General features: G+C 39.8%; 1 long non-coding RNA gene across 2 annotated transcripts; it reads right to left on the bottom strand.

Annotated features, from left to right (window-relative positions):
- Positions 1–329: 329 nt before the first annotated feature.
- Positions 330–25,413, bottom strand: LOC138844202 (uncharacterized). Of its 2 annotated transcripts, none has more exons than XR_011379755.1 (4): positions 25,229–25,413; positions 24,922–25,018; positions 1,046–1,187; positions 330–565 (listed from the first exon to the last, which is right to left on the bottom strand). It is a non-coding gene; the product is annotated as an uncharacterized LOC138844202 (long non-coding RNA). The 2 variants fall into 2 exon arrangements; XR_011379754.2 differs by having other exon boundaries at positions 1,084–1,187; positions 25,229–25,402.

Genomic DNA, 25,413 nt, shown 5'->3' with positions numbered 1-25,413 from the left:
AAAGGAATCCTCCATCCATGGTCCAGGGTGAGAGGACACAAAAAGTACTCCAAGTCAGCTGGCGACAAATGTGAGTAAGGCATGAATGTTTGTGGTTGAAGCCATGGAAACATGGAGATTGTTTCCTGGCATGCTGATGAATACAACTTCTCACTTGCATGTGAAACAATGAATGATTGAGAAGAGTTTATGAATCAACGATATATGGTATACACCTACATTGAACTGAACTGCAATCACCTATTAAAATTAAGGAGAAAGTGACTTGGATTAAATATCATTTGTGTGTATGTGTGTCATTTGTTGAATTATCTTACTGCTTCTTTATCTTTTTTTTAAAGATTTTTTATTTATTTATTTGAGAGGTAGAGTTACAGACAGTGAGAGGGAAACACAGAGAGAAAGGTCTTCTGTCCACTGGTTCACTCCCCCAAATGGCTGCAACGGCGGGAGCTGTGCCGATCCGAAGCCAGGAGCCAGGAGCTTCTTCCAGGTATCCCACATGGGTGCAGGGGCCCAAGGACTTGGGTCATCTTCTACTGCTTTCCCAGGCCACAGCAGAGAGCTGGATGGGAAGAGGAACAGCTGAGACTAGAACTGGCGCCTGTATGGGATGCCGGTGCTGCAGGCAGAGGATTAACCTACTGTGCCACAGCACTGGCCCCACTGTTTCTTTATCTTAAAACAGTGAAATCTCCTTTCCATACCTTAGAAAGATCTTTATCTACTTACTTACCAATTTGCTCTTTAGATTTTTTTATGGTATAAAGAGCATATAGCAATACAAAATTAGAATTAGAAACACAGTGGTGGTATTATTTATACTTTAGAAAAATTAAACATAAATTTTTTGATTTAGTGGTGATTCATAGATAATACAGGAAAAAACAAAATGATTTTCTTATATTAAGATCTCTAATCTTTGAGTGATAAATGTTGATATACAAATAGCAGTCAAATTGGCTTTAAGCAAATTTTTTTCATATGATAACTTAAATATTAGTGAATTAATATTCTTCCTGATATTTGTTACCCTGGTGCTTACATCCTATGTCCAGGACAGACTGAGGTTGGTCCAGGTACCTTTAGACAGTAGGAAGCTGTTTGATGTGCCCAATTGCATATTTTTGCTCAATTAGAACCATTTCCAGGAGAAACAATCTTGCATTCCCAAAGAGACTTGGAAACTATAAGAAATGGAAACGGGAGTCAAATACAAGTGACTACACTGAAATAATTATACCTAAGTTATCAAGATGTCTGTGTCCATATGGTTACACTTTAACATTAGAGAAAGAAGACTGACTCTCCCCAACCCCTGAACTCAGCAATGTGATAATGGGCTAGAAGATGTCAGTGACCATAGGTGGAAAATAGATAGAAGTCAGCATGGACCTTCCTTGTAAATCCCACAATATCAGCAATGTGAGAAATTCTGCTAGTAAGACTGAAGTCCTCGGGATTGTATTGTTGGGGTTCAGACCTAGACAGGCAGGGGTGATGTCTGATAATGCTCCATCTTCAGTCTACACTCCAGTGGAGGAGAAACTTGAGATGTGCTTTAGGTTTTAATAGAGAATGTCTTTTGTAGGTCAGTAGAAATTCTAAATCACTATCTGATAACTGCACACATCTCAGAATTCATACCCAGGCCAGTGGTCCAAAATAAAGGCCACACTAAGTCTTGGAAGAAAATAGCTTAAGGGTTCTCTTCCATCTATTTTAAGTCCCTCTCGTTGTGTGTGGATAGATTCAGAAAGGTCTGAGAAAGGGAAGACCTAAAGAAGGTCTTTAGGAAGACCTAGTATTTGGATGTTTTACAAAGGCAGGTGGTTTGCTTCATCCCTGGAATGTCTGAAGAGATTCAGTAGATTGGCCACTTCGCAACATCCCTGGCCAATCACAACCTTCACATCTACATTAGAAATTCATCACTGTTGAGGGCCTGAGAATGGAATACATTCCTTCTGATATCAAGGTCCCCTGGGAGCTGATGAAAATGCTCAAAACAATTTGAACCCTGAAGATCTGCTTGAATGATGGTGTGGCAAATCCAGAGTGACAGGGGCAGAGGGGTTTAATAAAATTCTTCCAAGGATATATGAGCATCTTGACATTGCTTTCTCAGTTCTGTCACTAATGAGTTTATTCTCAGTGACCAAGCAATGCATGAAGACAAAGATTTGAAATTTGAATTAATGACATTTAGAGGACCAGCATTGTGACATAGTGGGGTAGGCTGCCATTTGTGACACCAGCTTCCCATACTGGAGCACCAGTTCAAGTCCCAGCTGCTCCACTTCCAATCCAACTCCCTGCTAATGCACCTGGAAAAGCAGCAAAAGATGGCTCAAGTGCTTGGACCCCTGCCATCCATGTGGGAGACCAGTATGGGGTCCTGGTTCCTGGCTTTAGCATAGCCTATGGCAGACTGTTGAGATCATTTGAGGAGTGAACCAGTGGATGGAAGATCGATCTGTCTATCTATCTATCTATCTATCTATCTATCTTCTATCTATATTTATCTCTTGCTCTGCCTTTTAAATATATAAATATTTTTTAAAAAAAGAGCCTTCAGAAGCCCATGTTACAATTAGACTTTGGTACATCCCTACCTCCCCAATATATGTCTACATAAAGACACATAACTATAAGGTCATACATGAGTATGCTGAAACTTCCAAGAATGATGCGTTCAATGCGGTCCTTAAAAACAGCCAACATGAAAGATCTTCAACAAATTCATGGAAATTGTGTGTTAAGAAAAACTGAATGGATTTCAAAATTTTTTCACCAAAATAAACATATTTTAATTTCATTTTTTCATGATCTTTTCAAAGCATCCCTCATACTGCATCCTTGTAAAAGCAACTGAGGATAACATATACTTTACTGGTGTGATAAGCTTGGCATCTGTCCACCCATGTGATCATCCAGCAATGAGACGGCTCATTAATCCTGGCCACTAGTGACATATTTTGTGAATTTTATCTCCATAAATCACTGAGCTGGTGTTTCCTAAACTGTAAAATAAAGCTAAGTCTTCCCAATGATTCCAGAAGACTTTTGAGAGAGCCTGGAAAGAGGTGTATAAAAACTGTTAAGTCTGTTTCTGTAGCAACCCGAATGACTTTCTAAACCATAGAGGAGCTGAAGGGCGCTGGGCTACCTGAGAGAAAGAGGCAGTCAAGACTGAATCACAATGACCTGGAGAAGGGAATGAGCTCAGTCCAATCACATAATACTCACCATTGTGCTCTGGCTTAGTTAAAAGCCAAATTCAGGAAGCACATTCCATTAGACTAAATAAAGCTTCGATCATGTGTAAAATTTCCAACTTGAATAGGCAGCCATCCTATCACTCATCGGGCTAGATGCATTTAATGGGTGTAATTTCTTCCTCATATTTCTATGTGTTTATTGTTTCATTTTTATTATAGGAATTTGGACATCTTATGAAGCATATTATTTTCTGTTGAGCCCAGGCTTGAGTAAATACTGTTCCACAGGGTGTACATGCAAATATGTTTCCTTTAGATTGTCAAAAGAATGGGACAATCTGATTCAACTTAACCATGAGATTAGAAGAAAGGAAAAGTGAAAAAAAAATCAAGCACCAAGCCCATGGGACTTAGACTATGAAAATCATTTTTAGGGAATCATAAAATGTGAATTTCTGAATTCCAGAGGTTCTGCTTCTGTGGTCTGGAGATGAACTTCAGAAAATTTATTTAAAGAAAATTCACAATATTTTAATTTGAGGATAGAAGAGTCTTGCCATGGGCTTTGGTAAACTATATTATACTTGTTCTTAAATTGCTTACAGGAAAAGGAAAGGGGACAAAGACGAATGTTCTTTTTAATTTAGTATGGACAATTATCAGAAAAACAATTTCAGAAATTGTGTCTAGAACATTTTAATTTTGAGATAGATCTGCATCTTTTAGATCTGCTGAGCTGCAAATCTTTCGAAGATTGTATAATCCAAGTCTCAGACTGCTGACCAGAGTTCATCTCTAAGCAAGTGTTAATTAACATGGTTGAAGTGAACCAAATTCAATTACATATGCTCTGTCAGATTTCCTAAGGCAATGATATGCTACAAACTAAACACCTAGAAAATTTTCCCCAAGGTGGAGACTTAGTCTTGAACAATTATGAGAACTGCTTATTTAGTTCTTTAAAAACAAAAAAAGTACTTATTTATTTGAAAGATTAATCAACAGAGAGAAATGAAGAGACAGAATCCATCAGTTCCTTCCCCAGATGGTTGTAACAGCCAAGTCTGTGCCAGGTTGAAGCCAGGAACCAGGCACCCATCCTGGTCTCCCACGTGATTGACAGGAAGCCAAGTACTTGGGCCATCCTCCAGTGTCTTCCTAGGACCATTAGCAGGAAGCTGGAAGAGAACCAGAGTAGCCAAGACTTGAACAAGCACTCTGATATGAGATGCTAGCATTGAAACCAGCCACCTAACTGGCTTTCACATACACCTGCCCCTATGTAGTTCTTTTTAGAGGACGTAGACTGAAAGTGTTTCTACACAATTTTTCCAGAATTTCTCCAGATGTAGATCCAGGACTTGAACCTGAGATGAATTCAAGAGCAAACTTTTAGGGAGGGAATCTTAGAAAATACTGGTAGGGAAATAGATGGCAGTGAGACTGGCAAGAGAAAGCAATAAATGTGGTGGCTTTATCAAGCAAGTTATTATGGATGACTGGGCGCAGTCCTATGGAGGATCTCTGGGAAAGTGTAGAACACATGCCTCAGGGTTGGCTTCCCCAAGGGAAGGGGAGGAATTTTTATTTATTATTTTATTTTATTTGAAAGCCAGAGTCAAGGAGAGACAAGGGGAGAGACATAGAGAGATCTTTCATCCACCGGTTCGCTCCCCAGATGGCTGCAATGACCAGGGCTGCAATGGCCATGGCTGAAGCCAGGAGCCAAGAACTTCATCCAGGTCTCCCATGTGGGTGCAGGGGCCCAAGAACTTGTGCCATCTTACACTGCTTTCCCAGGCACATTAGCAGGGATCTGGATGGGAAGTGGAGCAGCCAAGACTCAAACCAGAACCCATATGGGATGCTGGCATTGCAAGTGTTGGCTTAACCCTCTACTCCACAGTGCTGGCCAGGAGCTGGGGCATTTATACACTGACTCCCTCAGTCATTGGTTAAAGGTTGCACCAATGGGAATTAATTCCCTGGTACTTCCTGCTGCTTCTTGCATGAGCAAATTGGGCTTTAAAGGCCAGATAAACTCATCAGGCCATGGCAGTTGGAATTCAGGCATACAAATACCAAAATGGTAAGAGCCAAGGGTATAAAGAGAACACAGAAAGCAAAAGTTAGAGATATCTGGAAAATAAGTCTCTGAAGCCAGATACTCTGCCTAGTATAAAGGATGACTAGAGAAAGTTTTGCTGGCAAGAGTCAAGATTTATATTTAAAATGACTCTTCTATGAGAAAATCAAGGCAGGTGAAGGGACAGAGAACTGGCTAGCTGTCCTGATAACCAACCCATGAAGGATATTAAATTATTACAGGAATAAATGGATTAATGATAGCAGTTGTCTTGGATTTCAATTTGGGAGTCCTTTCATAAATGGTAATGTGTAAAATTGTCCTTAGCCCCAGAAGTAGGTAATTCTCTCGGTAGAAATCTTAAAAGCACTTCCCTCTTGCATTAAGTAGCTCCATTGTATTCTTTTGTCCCAACGAGAGGTGAAGGTATTTGATACGATCTTAAGAAGCTGACTGTCATCAGAAATAAATTTAAAGTGGGAAGAAATTCTAAAACTGAATGACACACAGCAACGTGCTGTTCACCTGGTGTGAGTCATTGATTTTCTGCTCGTAAATGATTTAATATGCCTCATCGGAAGTTGCTCAGTTCAGAAAAATGTATGTGAGAAACTATAAATTTCTCACTTAAACACTAACTAAAAAGATTTTTGAATTAATTGAAAAGCTTCTCTCATCCTTAAAAAATATCAGACTAGATATGAAAAAATCACCAATATTTAAAAAGGTGCTATTTTTAACCCATTAGTAGAAATCTCTCATGGCTTTATTGGGCACTTTAGGAAACAAGCTAATTTGGTTAACAAAGTGAATGAAGAATCAGGTGCCATTTTAAATATGCTCAATACTTTCTCTGAAATTGTGACGGAGGGTCCACAGCTTCGCAAACTATAACTCTGGAAAGAATTACAACCATTCCTTCGTGCATAGAAGTCAAACAAGTACCTCGATTATGGACTCAGCACCCTAAAACTGTATGAATAGAATCATAAATGATTTTTTCCACTGGAAATTTGCAAAATCAGATGGAAATACTGTAGAAAAGTAGCACACCAGGTTTAGGTTTTATTCTAATTCTGATCAGTTCTGAAACTCAGAAGACTTTCTCTTGTATGCTCCGTGAACCTGAGAAAGCTATCCTTAGATTTGACACAGACGCCAATTAAGTGGGTCTTTAAGTTCCATTTGTTCCCACTTCTACATTTTGTTCTCCACCAATATTTACAAATTGTAGAAGAGTTTACAGGCTACAGTTGTGCCTGGGAATGTTTTCCAAAGTAGCTTAGCATAAAGCTACCAGCCTGGCATTGGATATTAATATCAAAAGATATCCTAACTTGAGTGTCAATTTCTCAAAGTTTATTATGTTTTGGTCTCTGATACACATAAAGGATAATTTTCTGTCACTGAAAACTATTGTCAATACATCTTTTTAAGAGAAGAAAATTTGACTACTGATATTGTAATTTGAATATGGGTTTAATTTTAAAACTGGGACTTATTCTGCTGATTTGAGTACTTTTTACATGTTTTTATTTCTGAGACTGAAAGCCAAAAATATCAGCCATGAAAACCCCCAAATCACCACTTGCTTCTGAGATCTTTGTGTGATAAAGCCACATTAAAATGTCCAATTTAAAAGAACAAGATAATAAGCTTAGCAGGATGAGTTGAAAGATGCTGATTAAAAGCCATGAGAAGGGGCTGGCATTGTGGCGTAGCAGCTAAAGCTGCTGTCTAGGGTTGCCAGAATCCAATATGGGCACCGGATCATGTCCTGGCTGCTCCATTTCTGATCTAGATCCCTGGTAATGGCCTGCGGAAAGGAGCAGGGGATGGCTTAAGTGTTTGGTATCCATGTGGGTGATGAAGCTTGTGGCTCAACCCTGGACACGGTAGCCATCTGGGGAGTGAACCAGATGGAAGATGTCTCTCTCTCTCTCTCTCTCTCTCACTCCAGTTTTCAAATAGATAAGTAAATATTTTTTCAAAAAAAGACACAAGAGAAGACAATTATATTGAAGTTATGTTGTGTTCTTTCTGTGTTCCTTCACCTATGGAAACAGAAAATAATAAGAGAAACATGGGAAGCGGGAATCACAGCAGACTCATAGAATGACAAATGTCCTAAACAGAACTCTGGCCTCAGAATCAGCCCTTAAGGCATTCGGATCTGGCTGAAGAGCCCATGAGAGTATTTTAGGCATGGAAAGCCAAGACATTCTGACAAAACAAAACAAAACAAAACAAAACAAAATCTAAATGAAAGATCTCTGCGAGTGAGATCCCAGTAGAAAGAATGGGGCCATCAAAGAAGGAGGTACCTTTCTCTGAAGGGAGGAGAGAACTTCCACTTTGACTATGACTTTGTCTGAATAAGATCAAAGTCGGAGAACCCAAAAGGCTTCCATAGCCTTGGCAATTCATGACAAGAGCCTAGGGTGATTACTGAGGCGATAAACAAGAGTGTCAAATTGTTAAGTCAACAACAGGAGTCACTGTGCACTTACTCCTCATGTGGGATCTCTGTCCTTAATGTGTTGTCCAATGTGATTTAATGCTATAACTAGTACTGAAACAGTATTTTACACTTTATGTTCTGTGTGGGTGCAAACTGATGAAATCTTTTCTTAATATGTACTAAATCGATCTTCTGTATATAAAGATAATTGAAAATGAATCTTGATGTGAATGGAATGGGAGAGGGAGCGGGAGATGGGAGGGGTGCGAGTGGGAGGGAGGTTATGGAGGAGGGAAGCCATTGTAATCCATAAACTGTACTTTGGAAATTTATATTTACTAAATAAAAGTTAAAAAAAAGAGAAACACAGAGAAAAGGCTAAAAGGGAAAAGAGGAGAGGAAGGTAAAACAAAAGGCACAGTGGAAAGTTCAGAGAGATAGACAGGGAAAGAAAAAAAAATTGTCTTGGTTCTTCATTGACAAAAACGCTTCTGTTATGAGAATGCTCTCAGGAATTACTTTCAAGATTTCTTCATTCTTTGTTTTTGAAGTGAAACTCTGAGTTTAAACACCAGCCAATGAAATATCTCAGCATGACTGTCCCTCATATCTTTTTTTTTTTTTTTTTGACAGGTAGAGTTATAGACATTGACAGAGAGAGACAGAGAGAAAGGTCTTCCTTCCATTGGTTCACTCCCCAAATGGCCGCTATGGCTGGCACTGCGCTGATCCAAAGCCAGAAGCACCCCCAGGAGCTTCTTCCTGGTCTCCCAAGCAGGTGCAGGGGCCCAAGCACTTGGGCCATCCTCCACTGCCCTCCTGGGCTGCAGCAGAGAGCTGGACTGGAAGAGGAGCAGCTGGGACTAGAACCCGGCGCCCATATGGGATGCCAGCACCACAAGTGGAGGATTAACAAAGTGAGCCACAGCTCTGGTCCTTCTCATATCTTTGCAAAATGATTTGTTAGAACAAATTATCTTTCAGACTCCGCATTTTCTTATTAAAAAACTATCAGCTACTGGGATTGGTATTGTGGCACAACAGGTTAAGCTGCTATCTGCAATGCTGGCAACCCATAAGGGCATCAGTTCGAGTCCCAGCTGCTCCACTTCCAACCCAGCTCCCTGCTGGTGTGCCTGGTAAAGCAACAGAAGATGACCCAAGTCCTTGGACCCTTCTACTCACTTGGGAGACTGGGATGGAATTCCAGGCTCCTGGTTTCAGCTGGGCCCAGCCCTGACAGTGCGGCCATTTGGGGGAGTGAACCATCAAGTGGAAGATCTCTCTGTAACTCTGCCTTTCAAATAAATAATAAATCCTTTTAAAAAAAAATCAGCTTCTGAGATTGCTGCTACAAGTGTCTGAAAGAATTTGAGCAAAATTATCAAGTGACAGAACCATGTTCCCACTTCATGACTTGAGTTCCCTTTGTGTAAGGAGTTTCTTTGAGCTGTGATGCCTGCTAATTCCACCACAGAGCTCAGTAGTGCAGGCACTAACTGCACATAGGCAATCACAATCACTATCCTACAGCTCAAGGGATGACTCTTACCTCTTGGTGCAGATACTGAGCCCTCATGACACTAACAAGCACTTGGCACCAGTCAGGTACTTTAATTCTAGAACTTCAGTTCAGTGCATAGGCAGATTCTTCTCTGCCTTCTGTTTCCACCTGTGCATCACTGATCATCTCATTCTGCTTTGGATCATGAGACAGCAGGATGCTTCCAGTCATTTCCATTTGGAGGTGGTAAACATTATTTTGAAGTAATAAGGACATATATCCAGGGAGTTCCATCTCACGTGTTACTTGAGGTCTGGGCCCACAGAATGGGCCATAGTGGCTCCTTATCATCACATAAGTCCTTGAGAAATAATGTTTGTTTTGGCTTCTATACACATAAAGCCTACACATGTCAGAAGGAATAGGAGAGGCCCTGTATGGTCAGATAGCTAGTATTGAATCAGCTTACCAAGTTTTGTCAGCTATGTCTACCAAAATAGCTCAGAAAATAGATAACAAATGTAGCTTTTGCTTTTGATGGAATAATAATCATTGTTATAATCTTAAAATTTCACATTTTTCTGGGCTTAAACTCATAATATCTTTATTAAAACCAAAGACAATGAAATCTCCTTTATAACGCTAGCATTGTAAATCTTTGAGGCTCAGGTATGAACCCATGCCATACTCAAAAATCTAGGGTTTCTTATTTAAATTATGCAAATAATTTTAATTATTGTCCCAAATCCTACTCTGATGTATATATCTTAGTATATAAAAAACAATTAATATCAATTAATGACCTCTTGATGAGTTCAGGCTTTGAGACAAAATATAGACCACCAATTTTCTTGTAAAAAAAAAAAAAAAAGCTATGTAGACATCTGGTACTTTAAAATGGGATTTAAGGCTTTCTTTCTTAGGTCCTTCTGGATTTTGTTCTTTTAAGGTAGAACGGGTAACAGGATAAGAGTTTATGAAATATGTCAGGTAGATTCCCTCTCTAAAAAAGAAACAGAGGAAAAAAGCCTTCCTAATGTTTTCTGATTCCCAGGCTAAACAACAACAAAAGGGCTTTAATGTTTCTTTTGTTAATCCTTCCAACTAAGGTAGAAGTCCCAAGGGGAGTGTGGGTCAGTGGAAGCTAAGCTGCTGTATCCAGGATGTCACAGGGTCCAAGTTTGAAGCCAGCATCCTGCCAAGTGAACATGTCAAGTTAGAAGTGTGGATTAGTTACATTTTTCATGTGATCTGGGTCACCTCAGTGGACACACTCCATGAAGTTTGCCAGACCAGATCCCAATATCCATAGGACAATTAAAGGGTAAAGAACACATTTTTAGAAAATTTAGTTATCCTCTGTGATTAATTCATGCTGCAAATTAACATTATTCATAAGTTTGTCAAAAATGAAAAACACTTATTGATGAACTCATCTTAGGCTCAATTTAGCTGATTTGAAACCAAATTAAAAGAAGAAAATAATTGGAAACACTGACCATATAGAAGTTGATTATAAATTTTTAAAAATATCATTTTGTAGACAAGATAAATTCCCTGTTTATTGGGGATTTCTTGTATATTTCAGATAAGATTTGATTTGTCCAAATCTGATTTATATGTACTTTACATACATACATACACACACACACACACCAACTATAACAAATTTGTTCTGGGTCTTAGAATACATAAATTAATTTATATTTAATTTAAGTCATAAAAGTGAAGCTGCAATATATACATATATATATACATATATATAATAAACCAAAGTTGAAATTCACTTTGCCTTCCACTTTCCAGATATATTTGAGAGCAGCAACAATTTTTGTTGCATTTTCAATTCATTGCAGCTTCACTTTTATGACTTAAATTAAATATAAATTAATTTATGTATTCTAAGACCCAGAACAAATTTGTAATAGCTGGTGTGTGTGTGTGTGTATATATATATATATATATATATATATATAACAAAATAACTTGATATGGCTTGAGAGATATTTCCTCACTTTTTGGTTCTTGAATAATGAATTCCTTATTATCTATAAATGTACAGCATATACATTGAAGGTCAGACAGGATAAATGAAAGATTTGAAAAAGCAATTTCCTGGACAGAGTTTCTGTGAAAAGAAACCCAATATCTGCAGCACCTCATCATAGAGCAAGAGAGAGCATGATGAGGCAGGAAAAGGAGAAATGCAATTTTTGCGTTGCTTAGACTCATTAGACTACCCAAAAAAATGAGAACAAACTGATCACATTTTAGAAGCCTTCCTCAGAGAAGCAGGCATTTAGACTAGGAACGAGTCCTAAGAGGCATTTGGTCATTCAGGCCTATGTGCATCAAAGCACATAGAACCAAGTAAATAAAGCACATGAAATGTATAGACTGCACTGCTTTTCTTTTTTGTGAAGATGGAGCAGGGATAAGTAGACCATGAATGAAGAGAAATTCTGCTCCTAAAAGTCTAAGCACTGCAAAGGAATGAGAACAAGATTTAACATCGGAAGTAAAACATTGAGTATGCCAGAAATAGTTGTTAGATTTACTCTAAAAGTAGGGGAAAACAGTGTTTGGGGCATGGCTTTGCTTCTGTGGAATAATATTCACATTGAAAGAGGCCAGAAGAAAATCATGGAGTCAGAATCATTGCATGTGGAAGGAAATGGACAGCAGTGGACTAGGAGAGAGGACGATTTGGTGGTCAATCGAAGGAACTAGGAGACTTACAAAACAAAATGTATAGAATATTTCAAAGAAAAGGGAATAATGTAGCATCCAACTAATGCAGAAAAAGATATACGAAATTCTTTCCCTTGTTTTTTGGTTCAACCTTCTCAAGGTTACCTAGAATGACCATTCTTTATCAAATCATCATGGATTCACCAACATTCCTTATCTCCCACATTCTGCTCTCGTTTCCCACATAACACAGCAACTTCTAATGTACTATATAGGTTACTCATTAATTTTGTTTACTGAATGAAGGCATTCTCCTAGCTACAATGCAAACCCACTGAAGGTGGGTAGGTGATTGTGCAATGATATATCCAGAATTGTGCCTGGCACGTAGCACAGGCACTTGAAAGATACTTGGTGGGTGCATGAATGGGAAATACTGTAAGAGTAAAGGAGGTAAGTTCATATGCTACATTTGAACTATGAAATTTCTATTGTAAGATGATACACTTGATACATAGAAGAGAAAAGCCCAGAGTTATCCCTTTTGTCAGAAGCAACCTACTTTATAGGACTCGGGCAAATGTTAGAGAAGGAATGAAAAATCCAATAACTGTCACAGAGAAAGGAGAATATGAGAACTACAGATAGTACTGTGACAGCTAGAGGTTGAATTTAGAAGTCCACCTTTGTTGTAGGTCTTCTAAACTGCATTTAATTTTAATGTCCCCCAAATGTACTTGAATATCCAACCTATGACACAGACTCATCATATGTGTGAAAACTCCTTAGTAGCATCTGGTATCCATAACACTTTTTACCAACTGGTACAGCACAGATACAGTGACATTGAATCTTGGAAAAAAATTAGTTTGAATTTGCTGAGTTATTGCCTTAGGCACCTCAATTTTTACAAGATTGTTAATATAACTATGTGCCTAACACTCCCATTTATACCACTTCCCAGCCAACAGCAACCGAAAATCAGTGACATAAATAAGTATGTTACAGCATGTTCCCTGCAAGCTGGGATGCGGTATTTAGATGCATATGTGATTCTTGCCTTCCAGAAGCTCAGGGAAGATGCTGTTATGCCCCCATCTCCAGCCACCTTAACACTTACACAGTTGCCGTCCTATCACAAACACCTACATCTCTGCTCAAGAAGGTTCTCTGCCATGAGAACCATGCTTGGATATACCAGCAGTGCTAAGAAAGTTAGCTGTCCCAGATTATGCCCTCACAAATGAGGACAAAACTGGGGGAACGAAGCTTCATTTACTCAACCTCTGAAACTGCACAGTTCTGAGATGTGCATTGCAGATTCTACTGTGGGTCCTCAGGAGAGGACCTCCTGTCGCTGACAGTGCTGACCTTCACATAGTGCACCTTGGGTAGCCTACCTCACTTCACCATTCCTCTATCAGTGCTTGCTGGAATCACACCTTCACACTCAAATCTTCATCCTAGGATCTGCTCCTAGAGAATCCCAATCTAAGACAAATTTACAGTCTTCTATGGAAGATGAGGTCATCTATCTTGAAAGCACACAACCCTAGTCTAATTAAATGTTAGATTGAGTGACTGGAGCTAAAAGGGAAGGGGTTAAATTAAGCTGATGGTGATGGGTATACTTTTTACTTTGAAAGGGAAGTGGGATTTTGCTGATTTTTAAGGATAAGTGAATTTTCAGCTAGCTATGATAGGTGAGAGATGCTAGGAGTGAGGAAAAGAGGTATAGAGTGTTTGTGGACTTGAGGAGGAACAGATTGTTTCTGGATTGAGTCTGATGAAAGTTCACTAAATGCCTACTGGTAAGCAGAAGATGCCACCACAAACTGTCCTCCTACTGTCCATATGGCCAACCAAATGTTTAGAGTTTAGAAAGAAATGACACCTCTCTTTCCACTCCCATGGTAAAATCCCTAGGAATCGCAATAGGTGTGTGTAACACATGCCAGTATTACTCTATTTGGTCAGCCATGTATCTACTCCCTAGCTCCTGATAGCAACTAAGGGCTCCTAGCTGTCCTATTCCCTGAAGAAGTATCCTTGGCTGAATGGATCCTCCTTTCGAGGAAAATTACTGGTGACTTGCAACTGATGAAGGACATGAAAGGCAAGCAGGCTCAGAATTCTGGGTCCCCAAGCATGTAGGCAGTGCAATGCATATTACAGAACTTGCAGAGATTCAGGAAATATAGTGAATTTATTTGACCTCTACTCTGCTTCTCTACCCTCTATTAAGTGGATACACATCCTCAATAAATCACACGAATCCAATCCCTGTCTCAGGCTCTAATTCCAGAACAGCAGATCCAAGACCTACAAGTGTAAGAGGAGTGAACCTTACTCATAAGCCCATAGGGAAGGATATTATGGTCCACTTGGCCCTTCTCAGACCTTGACTGATTTTCTGTGGGAGATGAGTTAGGGCTTTCTACTTTCCTGAACACACCCACTTAGGCACCCACAGATTTTCTCAGGATCTGCTAAGAGTCTGAGTAGAATACACTGCCTGAAGTAGCCCCCTCCTTTTAAGGGCTGGCAGGCTACGAAGTGATAAGGTGGACGTGACCTCTGGCAGAAACAAATCTCCAATAATAGTAGCACAAAGACATCGGAACTGCCATTTGGGCCAAGTTGTCCCACCCACACAGTGGAAATAATGAGCAGGTGATTTTCTGAAAGGCCTAAAAATGGATCCTTCAGGAAAGCTACAGAAGAAAAGAACCATAAAACTGTTTATGCAGCAAATCTCACAATCAATGGGATTGATGTGTGGGAGGCCCTTGCCCCAGGTTCTGAGTGCACCCCTTCTGCACCTTCAGTTAAAATAAACACAAAGCAAAACAAAGCCCAGTGCCACCGTGCCTAATACTCCCCAGATGACTGTAAATGGGACCATTAGCAGAACATGATGTTTTTCTTTCTTTTCTGGCTTTTTTTGCTTTTAAAGGGTGGATTTTTCTTCAAACTCATTATGATGTTATTGTTCCTGTTGCTACCGATTAGTATGAAATGCCACTATGTGGCTGGTGTTCAATGAACAAAAAATGTATTTCAACATTAGCCTAAGTAAACTGAATCTGGAAGTTTATCTGTTTCAGATAGACATGCATAGTTCCTTAATATATTTCTAACCCTAGAAACAATGCTTTGGCACTTAGGGGATTGTAATATTCTTGAGACCCCAGCGCCAAGTAATAGACCAATAGGTTACTGCACCCAAAAAACAGTATATGTAGCTCATGACCCAACAATTCCTCTCTTAGGAATATACTTGACAGAAATCAGATATAAACCACCGAAAGACATTCAAGCATTTCAGAATGTTAACAGTAGTATTGTTTATAAAGATCCCAATTTGGAAACTACCCAAATAATAATCAACATTGTGATAGATGCATGTCATGGATTACTGTATGGAGCTACAAATGAACTATCTCCTGTATATATTACCCTATAAGTGAATTTCAAAATATTTGTTCAAAAGAAGACAAAAATGAGTAAGCATGAAAATAGGCAGAAAATAATCAGCATAGTGGTTTATCCCTGAGGAAATGGGAAGTGGTGATCAGAAGACAATGAGGTATGGAAGTACTTGGGTCACGGTGATGTTGTTTGTTGATTTAGGTGCTGATTACATGGGTGTGTTCACTTTGGGGAAAAAAAATCAACAAACTTACAAATAAGACTTTTTAAATTCTTTTCATATTATTCTTCAAAAATTAAAAAGAACAAGTTTACTCAACTGAACCTAATGATCCATTACTTGGGGTCATTTGAATTTACCTTTCTTATGTGAAATCTGATTATCAAATGCTCAGTGGTTAAACTAAATATGAGGTGTTAACAGAAATGTGCTTTTACTCTGTATCGGGAAGCACTGGTGAATAGTACAAACTATCTTGATTTATGAGATTCAGGGGAAAATATAACAGCAGAGATTTTACACTGGGTGCTTCCACAGGGAGAGTACAATCTTGTTAAGTGGCTTAGAATTATAAAGAGATCTTGTAGATTTTATTAAATTATATATTTTTAAATTAGGAGTGGACCTGAATGACAATTAATACAGTCCATGTATTTTACAGATAAGAAAACTGACCTCAAGAGGTCAAATAATTGGCCCAAAGTCACATGTGTGGTTAGGAGGCAGCCCTAGGAGGAGGTCCAAGGTCTTGAGCCCTTTTATTCTAGACCACACAGCCTCCTTGTTTTCCAGACTTTCTGAGAAAGCTCATGAATACATTTAAATGATCTGTTACAGAATTTCTAAAGATCAACACATTTATCCCAGTTGCTACCACATATAGGATGTGAACTGGCTCAACTCCTTCTGTTCCAATCTGTCAACAATCAACAAGTCAGTAGACCGCTGGCATTTCTGCTTCAACTTCATGGTTGATTTTAATTAACACATTGTTTCTGTTCTCACTAAAACACATTAGTTCACATGAACAGTCTTAACCATCAAGAAATATTCTCAGGAACTAAGACAATTGAGGCCTTAAGGGTCACTTTTTCAAAAGCAATAACATTTCTACATCCCTTGAGAGAATCACAAAGTCCTTGAGACAAATCTTTCCTAATTGTTTTAAGCTTATTATAGAGATGCCCAACCCTAATTTCTTTTCAGGGCAATCTGAACAGGGTTTTAAGCACTGTGGTGCTGCGGTTTCATCCAAGACCTCCCAAGTCAGATTCTTTAGGGGTAGAATCTAGGCCTCTGGATGCTTTAAAGGCCACAAGTGACTCGATGTAGCCCTAGCTGGACAAAGCTGGCCCATTGCACCCTTATGGCACAGCTGTCAGTACCTTCTCCCTCCGTGATAATTCAGATATGTGAATATTTGACAAATAAATCAGTAGCTGGCAAACAGTTGTCTCAGTTACATCACTGAATGTCTGAACTTTCCAAAAGTTTCATTAATTTTATACTGCAAGTTGATATTTTGCCCATTTCGAATGGCAACACCCAGCCAGTTAACAACTAGCTTCTTAGTCTTAGGTGATGTGACTTTCTTAAGGACCCATTAAACTTGTGCTTTTGGAAACCACAGCAGCATTATCTGAAAAAGCATACACACATTACAAAGAATAAAAATCAAAGCAGGATGTGAGTATTATCAAAGAAGAGACATTCAGTTGGTGCTCTGGATATAAAGTCAGAGAAGACTGGGGATGGGGATGGTCAGAGAAGGCTGCTTAGATGAGATAAAAACTGATTGTTAAACCAAAGCTCTGTCTTACTGGAGTTTTGGTTACAAAGTAAAAATACTACTCTAACATTCTATTACCTATAACTAAATGAATTCTACTGACCAACATTGTTATAGAGCAGCTTGAACCCCACCAATGGAAACCTATGAAACATAAAGCACTCTAGCATTATCAAGCATCAATAATTACTTAATTATTGACATTGGTTAATCATTAACTGATTAATTTGTATGTGTTACTGCTACTGTGCAATAGCTATACATACAACTGAGATTCTTTTAAAAACCCTCATCTGACATCTTTGATCTCCTGGGATAACAAGTGGGTAAACACACACCATGTTGTGGTATTTATATAAAATTCATAGACAAGGACTATGGATATCAAGAGCAGAGCTCCTGATCCTGAAAGGCTCATAAGAAGTAACACCCAAAGAAAGACTGAAAGATAAGCAGAAAAGGCAGAGAGACACGGAGACAAGATACAGAGAAATACAGAGATTGACTTACCGCACCTGCAGATGCCCCAAACACAAGGTGGCTAAGATGCTCTCAAAATTGCAGAACTGCAGAAGTTCAATATGATATGGACAAAGAATTGATAAATTCAAAAGTTTCTGTCTCTTTAATTCAAAAGTTCCTATTTCATTCTATTTCTCATCTACCCTGAACACATTTATGTATCTTATTAGTTCCTGGAAGACAGGGGTCTCACACACACGCACACATATTCGCATAAAAAAGCCACATATCTTATGTCCTCCAATGTAGTAGGTTCCCAGACATCTGATTCACTTAATTTCCTGTAGGACCGTAGGTTAAGCTGCAGATTGACATGTCAGCATCCCATATCAGAGGGCCAGTTCCAATGCCAGCTCCTCTTCTTCTAATCCAGGTTCATACTAATACACCTCGGAAGGCAGTGAATGGTGGCCCAAATACTTAGGTTTCTGACACCCATGTGGGAGATCTGTATAGAGTTCCTGACTCCTGATTGTGGAGTGCCTCAGACCTGGTTGTTGTGGGCATTTGAGGAGTAAACTCCCAGTGGGAGATACCTCTCTGTCTCCCTTTCCTCATCTCTCCCTACAATTCTGCCTTTTAAATAAATAAGTAAATCATTTTTAAAAGATTTATTTATTTGAAAGGCAGAGTTACAGAGAGGCAGAGAGAGAGAGAGAGAGAGAGAGAGAGAGAGGTCTTCCATCTGCTGGTTCACTCCCCAAATGCCTGCAATAGCTGGAGCTGGGCCAAACCAAAGCCAGGAGCCAGCAGCTTCTTCTGGGTCTCACATATGCGTGCAGGGCCCCAAGCACGTGGGCCATCTTCTACTGCTTTCCCTGGCCACAGCAGAGAGCTGGATTGGAAGTGGAGCAGCTCTGACACCAACCGGCGCCAATATGGGATGCCAGCGCTGCAGACTTGGGCTTTAATCTGCTGCACCACAGCGCCACCCCCAATAAGTCAATCTTAAAACATATACTGTGATTGGCCGGCGCCGTGGCTCACTAGGCTAATCCTCCGCCTTGCGGCGCCGGCACACCAGGTTCTAGTCTCGGTCGGGGCGCCGGATTCTGTCCTGGTTGCCCCTCTTCCAGGCCAGCTCTCTGCTGTGGCCAGGGAGTGCAGTGGAGGATGGCCCAGGTGCTTGGGCCCTGCACCCCATGGGAGACCAGGAGAAGTACCTGGCTCCTGCCATCGGATCAGCACGGTGTGCCGGCTGCAGCGGCCATTAGAGGGTGAACCAACAGCAAAAGGAAGACCTTTCTCTCTCTGTCTCTCTCTCTCACTGTCCATTCTGCCTGTTAAAAAATAAAAAAAAAAAAATTGAAAAAAAATATACTGTGATTGAGCAAACTGAGGTCAGAAAGATAAAGCAGCCAATCTAAGTTTGCACACTATTTACTGACCGAACCAGTTAAATATATTAAAATAAGATTTTGGGGGATCACTGCTCATCTACTCTGTTCATTCAAGTCCTGAATTACAGAGCTTTCCCAGTTTCCTGTATCTAATGAACTTTAGGAGAGAAAATTTATTTGGATTATGATTTCCTAAAGTAGATATTGATTGCTGACATAATAAGAGTGAGTATGAACCATCAGTTTGGTGATCAGAATTATTATAATAGTTACTTTGTCTTTTGAAAATTAGTCATTTATACAAATAAGTAACACTTTAATAAAATTATAACTTTAAATTCCACAAATATAATTAAGCAAATAATTTAATCAGATTGTAATTGGAAAGAATAGATTCTGACATATCCTTTAAGTGAATTATGGCACATAGAGCTCAAGGGCTAATGGAAGACAAAAAAGAAAGAGAATTCAAAATGTGTAAACATTATCACAGAGCCATGAAAATGGAAACAACAATCTAGCAATTTTCAAACACTAACACCCACAAATTAATGGTACATTTCTCTTAGATCCATGATATCATAGAAACAACACTTTTATTTTTTAAAAAGGATTTATTGATTTGAAAGGCAGAATTACAGAGAGACTTGGAGAGACAGAGAGATCGTCCATCTACTGGTTCACTCCCCAGATGCTGTAAAAGCCAGGCCAGGGCCAGACCAAAGCCAGGAGCCAGGAGAAGCTTCTTCCTGGACTCCCATGTGGGTGCAGGGCCCCAAGCACTTGGACATCTTCCACTATTGTCTCAGGCACATTAACAGGGAGCTGGATCAGAAGAGGAGCAGCCAGGACCTGAACCAGGACCCACATGGGATGCCACCATTGCAGGTGGCAGTGTAACCCGCTATGCCACAATGCCAGCCCCAGAAACAACATATTTCAAGCAGTACTGTCTGCAAAAGAGGAAAGCTGAGAGTAATGTCCAACTGCTGCTTAGAATTCTTCATATTGAGGCTTAATTCTTTTTCCAATTTTGAATTTGATATGCATAGCTCTAATATCAAAAAGCAAACACCTAAAATGGATTATAGAAAAATCATCCAGCATAATCTCTTTCTTAGGCTCCACAATTTGATCAAATACCAGGAGCATGCCCTGGTTACTTGCTGTCTAATATAATTCTCTTGAACCAGCATGTAGTGAGTGCTGGCTATACCCTCAGTTTTCGCTTAGGCTAGGACTGCACAACTGAACTCTCAGTGAATTTGTCAGTGTGAATGGCTGAACAAAGACCTACTATCCATGAATGCAAAGAAATGACAGGGCCAGTCAGAGGTGCAAACCAGGAACTTGCATGCAGGTTAAGACTGACAAGGGCTGGCACCATGGCTCACTAGGCTGATCCTCTGCCTGCGGCACTGGCACCCAGGTTCTAGTTCTGGTTGGAGCACCCGATTCTGTCCCGGTTGCTTTTCTTCCAGTCCAGCTCTCTGCTGTGGCCCAGGAAGGCAGTGGAGGATGGCCCAAGTGCTTGGGCCCTGCACCCGCATGGGAGACCAGGAGGAAGCACCTGGCTCCTGGCTTCGGATCAGCGCAGCGCACCACCGGTGGTAGCGGCCATTTGTGGGGTGAACCAACGGAAAAAAGAAAGACCTTTCTCTCTGTCTCTCTTTCTCACTGTCGAACTCTGCCTGTCAAAAAAAAAAAAAAAAAAAATGGACTGAAAAGGAGGAGAGGAAATTTCTGAAGGGAGAATTGTCATTTAGTTGGCCTTTGTATATTTAAAAGAATTTCATGTAGAGTGCCTCAAATGGTCTACAAACATGTTTAGATCTTTCTGAGAAGTTGCAGATTGCCGTTAACAAAAACGAAGCAGGTTTATCTGATGGAGCATGGCAGTAGCGGTAACTGGAACACAAAGGGCGAAGCACAGAGAAGAGCTAATATGTTCTGTAGGAGGTTGATGGCCTTGCTACGCCGAGAGCAGCAGCCGTGCAAACTTGTTATGAATACAGAACTCCAGATCACGTTCCAAACCTACTAACCTAGAAATCCCTATTTTAGTGAGATCTCCAGAAGATTTAAGTGTAAAGGGACCAGCCTAACTGAAAATACTGTACATCCCTGTCTTGGCAAGGTTTACCACAACTCTGCAGGAGGCTGGATTTCAAAGAGCTGGGACTGTCCCAAAGGGTGGACCAAGGAGCAAAGGAAATCTGAAATTAATATTCTGGTCAATGATAACCTCTGAGAGCAGAGGATAATTCAAAAACACAAGCACCCAAGTACAGGTGATAAGAACTTGCCTAGAAATGAAAGGACCAAAACTGGGCAGGAAAGACAAGTTAAAACAGGAGTCAAGGCATCTGGAGAAACTCAAAGTTGACTGAAGGGGAAAAGGGAAGTTTCCATAAAGCAGCTGCCAAGGAGGCTGGGTAAGAGGTGGCTCCCCATGGAGATGGGGGGAGATGAGAGGAATCCTTTGCTTTAGGCATTATTTAGTTCCAACTGGAGGAATAAAAGGGAGGTAATATCAGAGTTGCAATGGAAGGATAATGCGTGCTGTAAGTTTCAGTGACAAATTCTATGTGAGAATGAGAAAAAAAAGGAAGTGCTAACAGTGATACTTAAGCTTTAATTTGCTGAATTGCAAGAAAGTGATGCCAACTACAAAGAAAATTCAACACAGAGAACTTGGAAAATCTTACATCACTGCTGAGCAACACTCCAGGATATTTTGTTCCGAATGTACACTGCTGTACCTGGTGACTTTAATGTCATCAATGTGTCATTCTTTTAAGAGTAAGTAAGCTAACTGAATACTTTCTGATATAAAACATGGCCTTCAAGTGCTTGAATTCCATATTTTGAACCAAATAATGATGCCATAAATTAGGCTCTGTAGTTTTTTCCATTTTACAAATGAGTAAATTGAGGCATGTTGAGGCTATTTAACTTGTCCAAGGCAAAAATCAATGACAAAGGATAAAATTTGAATCTGGTTAGTGATGCCAGAGCCAATAATTACCTCCACTGCTGAGCTATACCCTCAAGCTGCCCTTATACTTTTACCCAGTTGTCTAATGTACAGGACATTTCTAAGTTCAAACAAGTGGTCAGTTTGTAAATACAGATAAGTGGATACAAGACTGCTCTGTTCCTTAGAATACACAGTATCTCTAAATTCTAGAAGTTGGGGCCGGTGCTGTGGCACAGTGGGTTAATGCCCTGGCCTGAAGAGCTGGCATCCCATATGGGTGCCAGTTTGAGACCTGGCTGCTCCACTTCCGATCCAGCTCTCTGCTATGGCCTGGGATAGCAGTAGAGGATGGCCCAAGTCCTTGAGTCCTTGCACCTGCATGGGAGACTCGGAAGAAACCTCTGGCTTCTGGCTTCAGATCAGCACAGCTCCAGCCATTACAGCCAGTTGGGGAGTGAACCAGTGGATGGAAGACCTCTTTCTCTCTCTCTCTCTCTCTCTCTCTCTCTCTCTCTTTGCCTCTCCTCTCTCTGTGTAGCTCTGACTTTCAAAGAAATAAATAAATCTTTAAAAAATTCTAGAAATTATTTTTATGAGTGGAAAAGCATTAAAGAGGAATTTCCTTTCTTAGAAACAGTACAATTGCAATACAAACTGGGATAGAGCTGGTTGCTGACTATCTGTGGTAATTGGTGCTAGCCTTAGAAGAAGCAATTAGCATCCTCTTACGTGTCACAAATTTTACTCTGAATGGTCACATAGATGAATGATCTTTTGCTACCCTTTAATCCAGATTCCTGGTATTTTCAAATAGTAATCTGCACAAATAAAGGAGAGTGAAGAATATGAAGAAATAAAGGCAAAACCAATCAAACTGTTGTAAAACTACCAGACATGGTGCTTGGATTCAGAATCCCCAAGTTCAGATGCATCTCTTTCTTTTCTTTTTTGAACTGTATGCCCCTGACAAATCATTCGCTATCTACATATCAGTTTCCCCATCCATAAATTGTGGTCAAGCATACTATTTTTGAGTGTGGTTGGATGAAGCAGAATGACAAAATTCATGAGGAACACGTTGTAAGTACCAATTTATACGACAATCATTAAATCAGTAATGAAGACTAACACAAAAGTTAAATTGAAAACGGCAGCCCCTCTTTTACTAATTGTCCGCCAGACTGCAGGATATCTGTCTCTGTCTCCATCTCTCTCAATTGTGGGTTGAAAGATGAAGCCCAGGTTAACAGGAAAAATCTCCTTTCAGTTTTCTTTAAATGAGCTCCAAAGGACTTTTTTCCTTGGCCACTATTATTTATTCTGGCACTCAATGTTAGCAGCAAGAACTATTAGCAAAAACCTCCAAATCACATGGATATCAATAGAAGAAAAACCTTCCAAGATTCCATATTCTGCTTATGCTTCAAATCCAGAAACATCCACTGACCTCCTTTTAGCACTGACTGATGACAATGCAGATATTTCAGGCTGCTCACTGTAGCCTGTCTGAGTTTGCTTTGCCCCTTGACTATTTTTGCTCACATGGCTCCTGTCAGCCACAGACATTCAAGTGGAAACAAGAGAGATCCAAATACTTGGGAGGAACCTATAAACAAATCTAGGAAGAAGCATCCAGCCTGACCATGGCGCCCACAAAAGTTTCTGAAGACAGAATACAAGGGACTGGGAATCCTGCCTCCACTACTTGAGAACTTGCCTAAATCTTTCTTAGACATTTTTGATATTTCCTACTGCTTTGGAGCATATTTCTAGTGTGTTATTTGGGAGGAGTGACATAAAGATTTCCCTATTTGGAGCCTAGGAGAGCTAGGTGCCTACCATTTTGTGCTTAGACGGGGAAAAAAAATGGGTTTTACTTTTTTTTTTCAATTTAAAAGTAAAAGAATGGTCGCTTGGCCTACTGGTCAAGGTGTTGATTAGCATGCTCCCATCTCTCTTCAGAGTACCTGCATCCAAAACTGGATAAGGCTCCTGAACCCAGGCTTCTACTAATACAGACCCTGGGAGGTCGCAGTGATGGCTCAGATTCATCTGGACCCTGACACCCACGTGAGAGAACTGGACTGAATTCTCAGTTCCCAACTTTAGATGGTTGTGGGCATTTGGAGAATGAACCAGCAAATGGGAGTGCTCTGTCTTGGTCTGCCTTAAAAATAATTTTTTTAAAGTCTAGGGGTAGGCATTTAGCATAACAGTTAAGAAATCCTTATCCCATTAGGAGCTCTGGCTCCTAACTCCAGCATCCTTCTTTGTAGACCCTAGGAGGCAGCAGGCAACAGATCAAATAGTTGGGTTCCTGCTATCCATATCAGACTCCTGGCTTTGCTCCCCACTCCTGGCACTGCTATTGAGAGCATATGGGGTGTGAACAAGCCAATGGGAACTTTCTGTCTGTCTCTCTCTTTCTCTGCCTTTGAAATAAATTTAAAAAATTATGTTTAAGTCAAGCTAAACATCAAAATAGTTTCATTGGTTTAAAAAAAATCCAAGACAAATCCAGATAAGATGTCATTTAATAAAGAAAATGAATTGGCTAAAATATACTCTAAGCATTACATGAATGGTATTAATTTGGAAACCAATATATCTCAAGACCCAGTTTGCAAATATCCAAATACCATTAATTGAAATAGAACTCTCTAATTATATATATAGAATATATAGAACTCAGAAATGTGGGAGTGGATATGGAACGACCTTCCAAATTTCAATTTTTTTCTTCCAAAATGTCAAATTCTTTCTCCTCTCCTTCCAACTCCATCCCCATTGGACCACATGCAGCCAAGAAAGTGATGCAAAATAAGGAAAGGAGGGGACACAATTGTGAGGCTGCTCTGGAAAAGTCTTCTCATTGGAGCATAAACTGGACTCACCAGTAGCTTCATTCATCACCGTCCTGGGTCTTATTAACTCATCACTGTGTTGTCACCTTTGAAGGATTTCCAGCCACAAATCTCCAACGCAGGCACTCTAGAGAGAAACAGATAATGTTATCTGAGACCCCCGCTGCTCTTACTTAATGAGAATGTCAGGCCATGGAATCTAAACAAACAAAAACAAAGAGAAAAAAATCGCCCACAAAAAGGCAAAAAAAAAAAAAAAAGCCTAGAAGGAAGCATTGCGTTCACAAATAACCAAATCTTTAAACAGGAGTCTATTAAATGTATCTCTTAAAATTACCTGAAAAATGACCTGCAGCCTGCCAAAACAAAATCAGGTTATAAAACATTTTCACCTTTTCGCCTTGCAACAAATTGCTTGTTTTCCCATCTGAACAATAACCTTATTGTTTGCTCTAAAGTACAGTACATGACTAGTCATGTTAGGAAGTGAATGAATTGTTATGCTGTCAACATGATTTTTTT

Source organism: Oryctolagus cuniculus, chromosome 11 (genome assembly GCF_051225735.1).
Source record: "Oryctolagus cuniculus isolate XC-2025 breed Fujian yellow rabbit chromosome 11, ASM5122573v1, whole genome shotgun sequence".
Classification (NCBI taxonomy): Eukaryota; Metazoa; Chordata; class Mammalia; order Lagomorpha; family Leporidae; genus Oryctolagus; species Oryctolagus cuniculus.
Note: the sequence above shows the minus strand (reverse complement) of the source record. Positions and strands in the feature narration are given on the sequence as shown.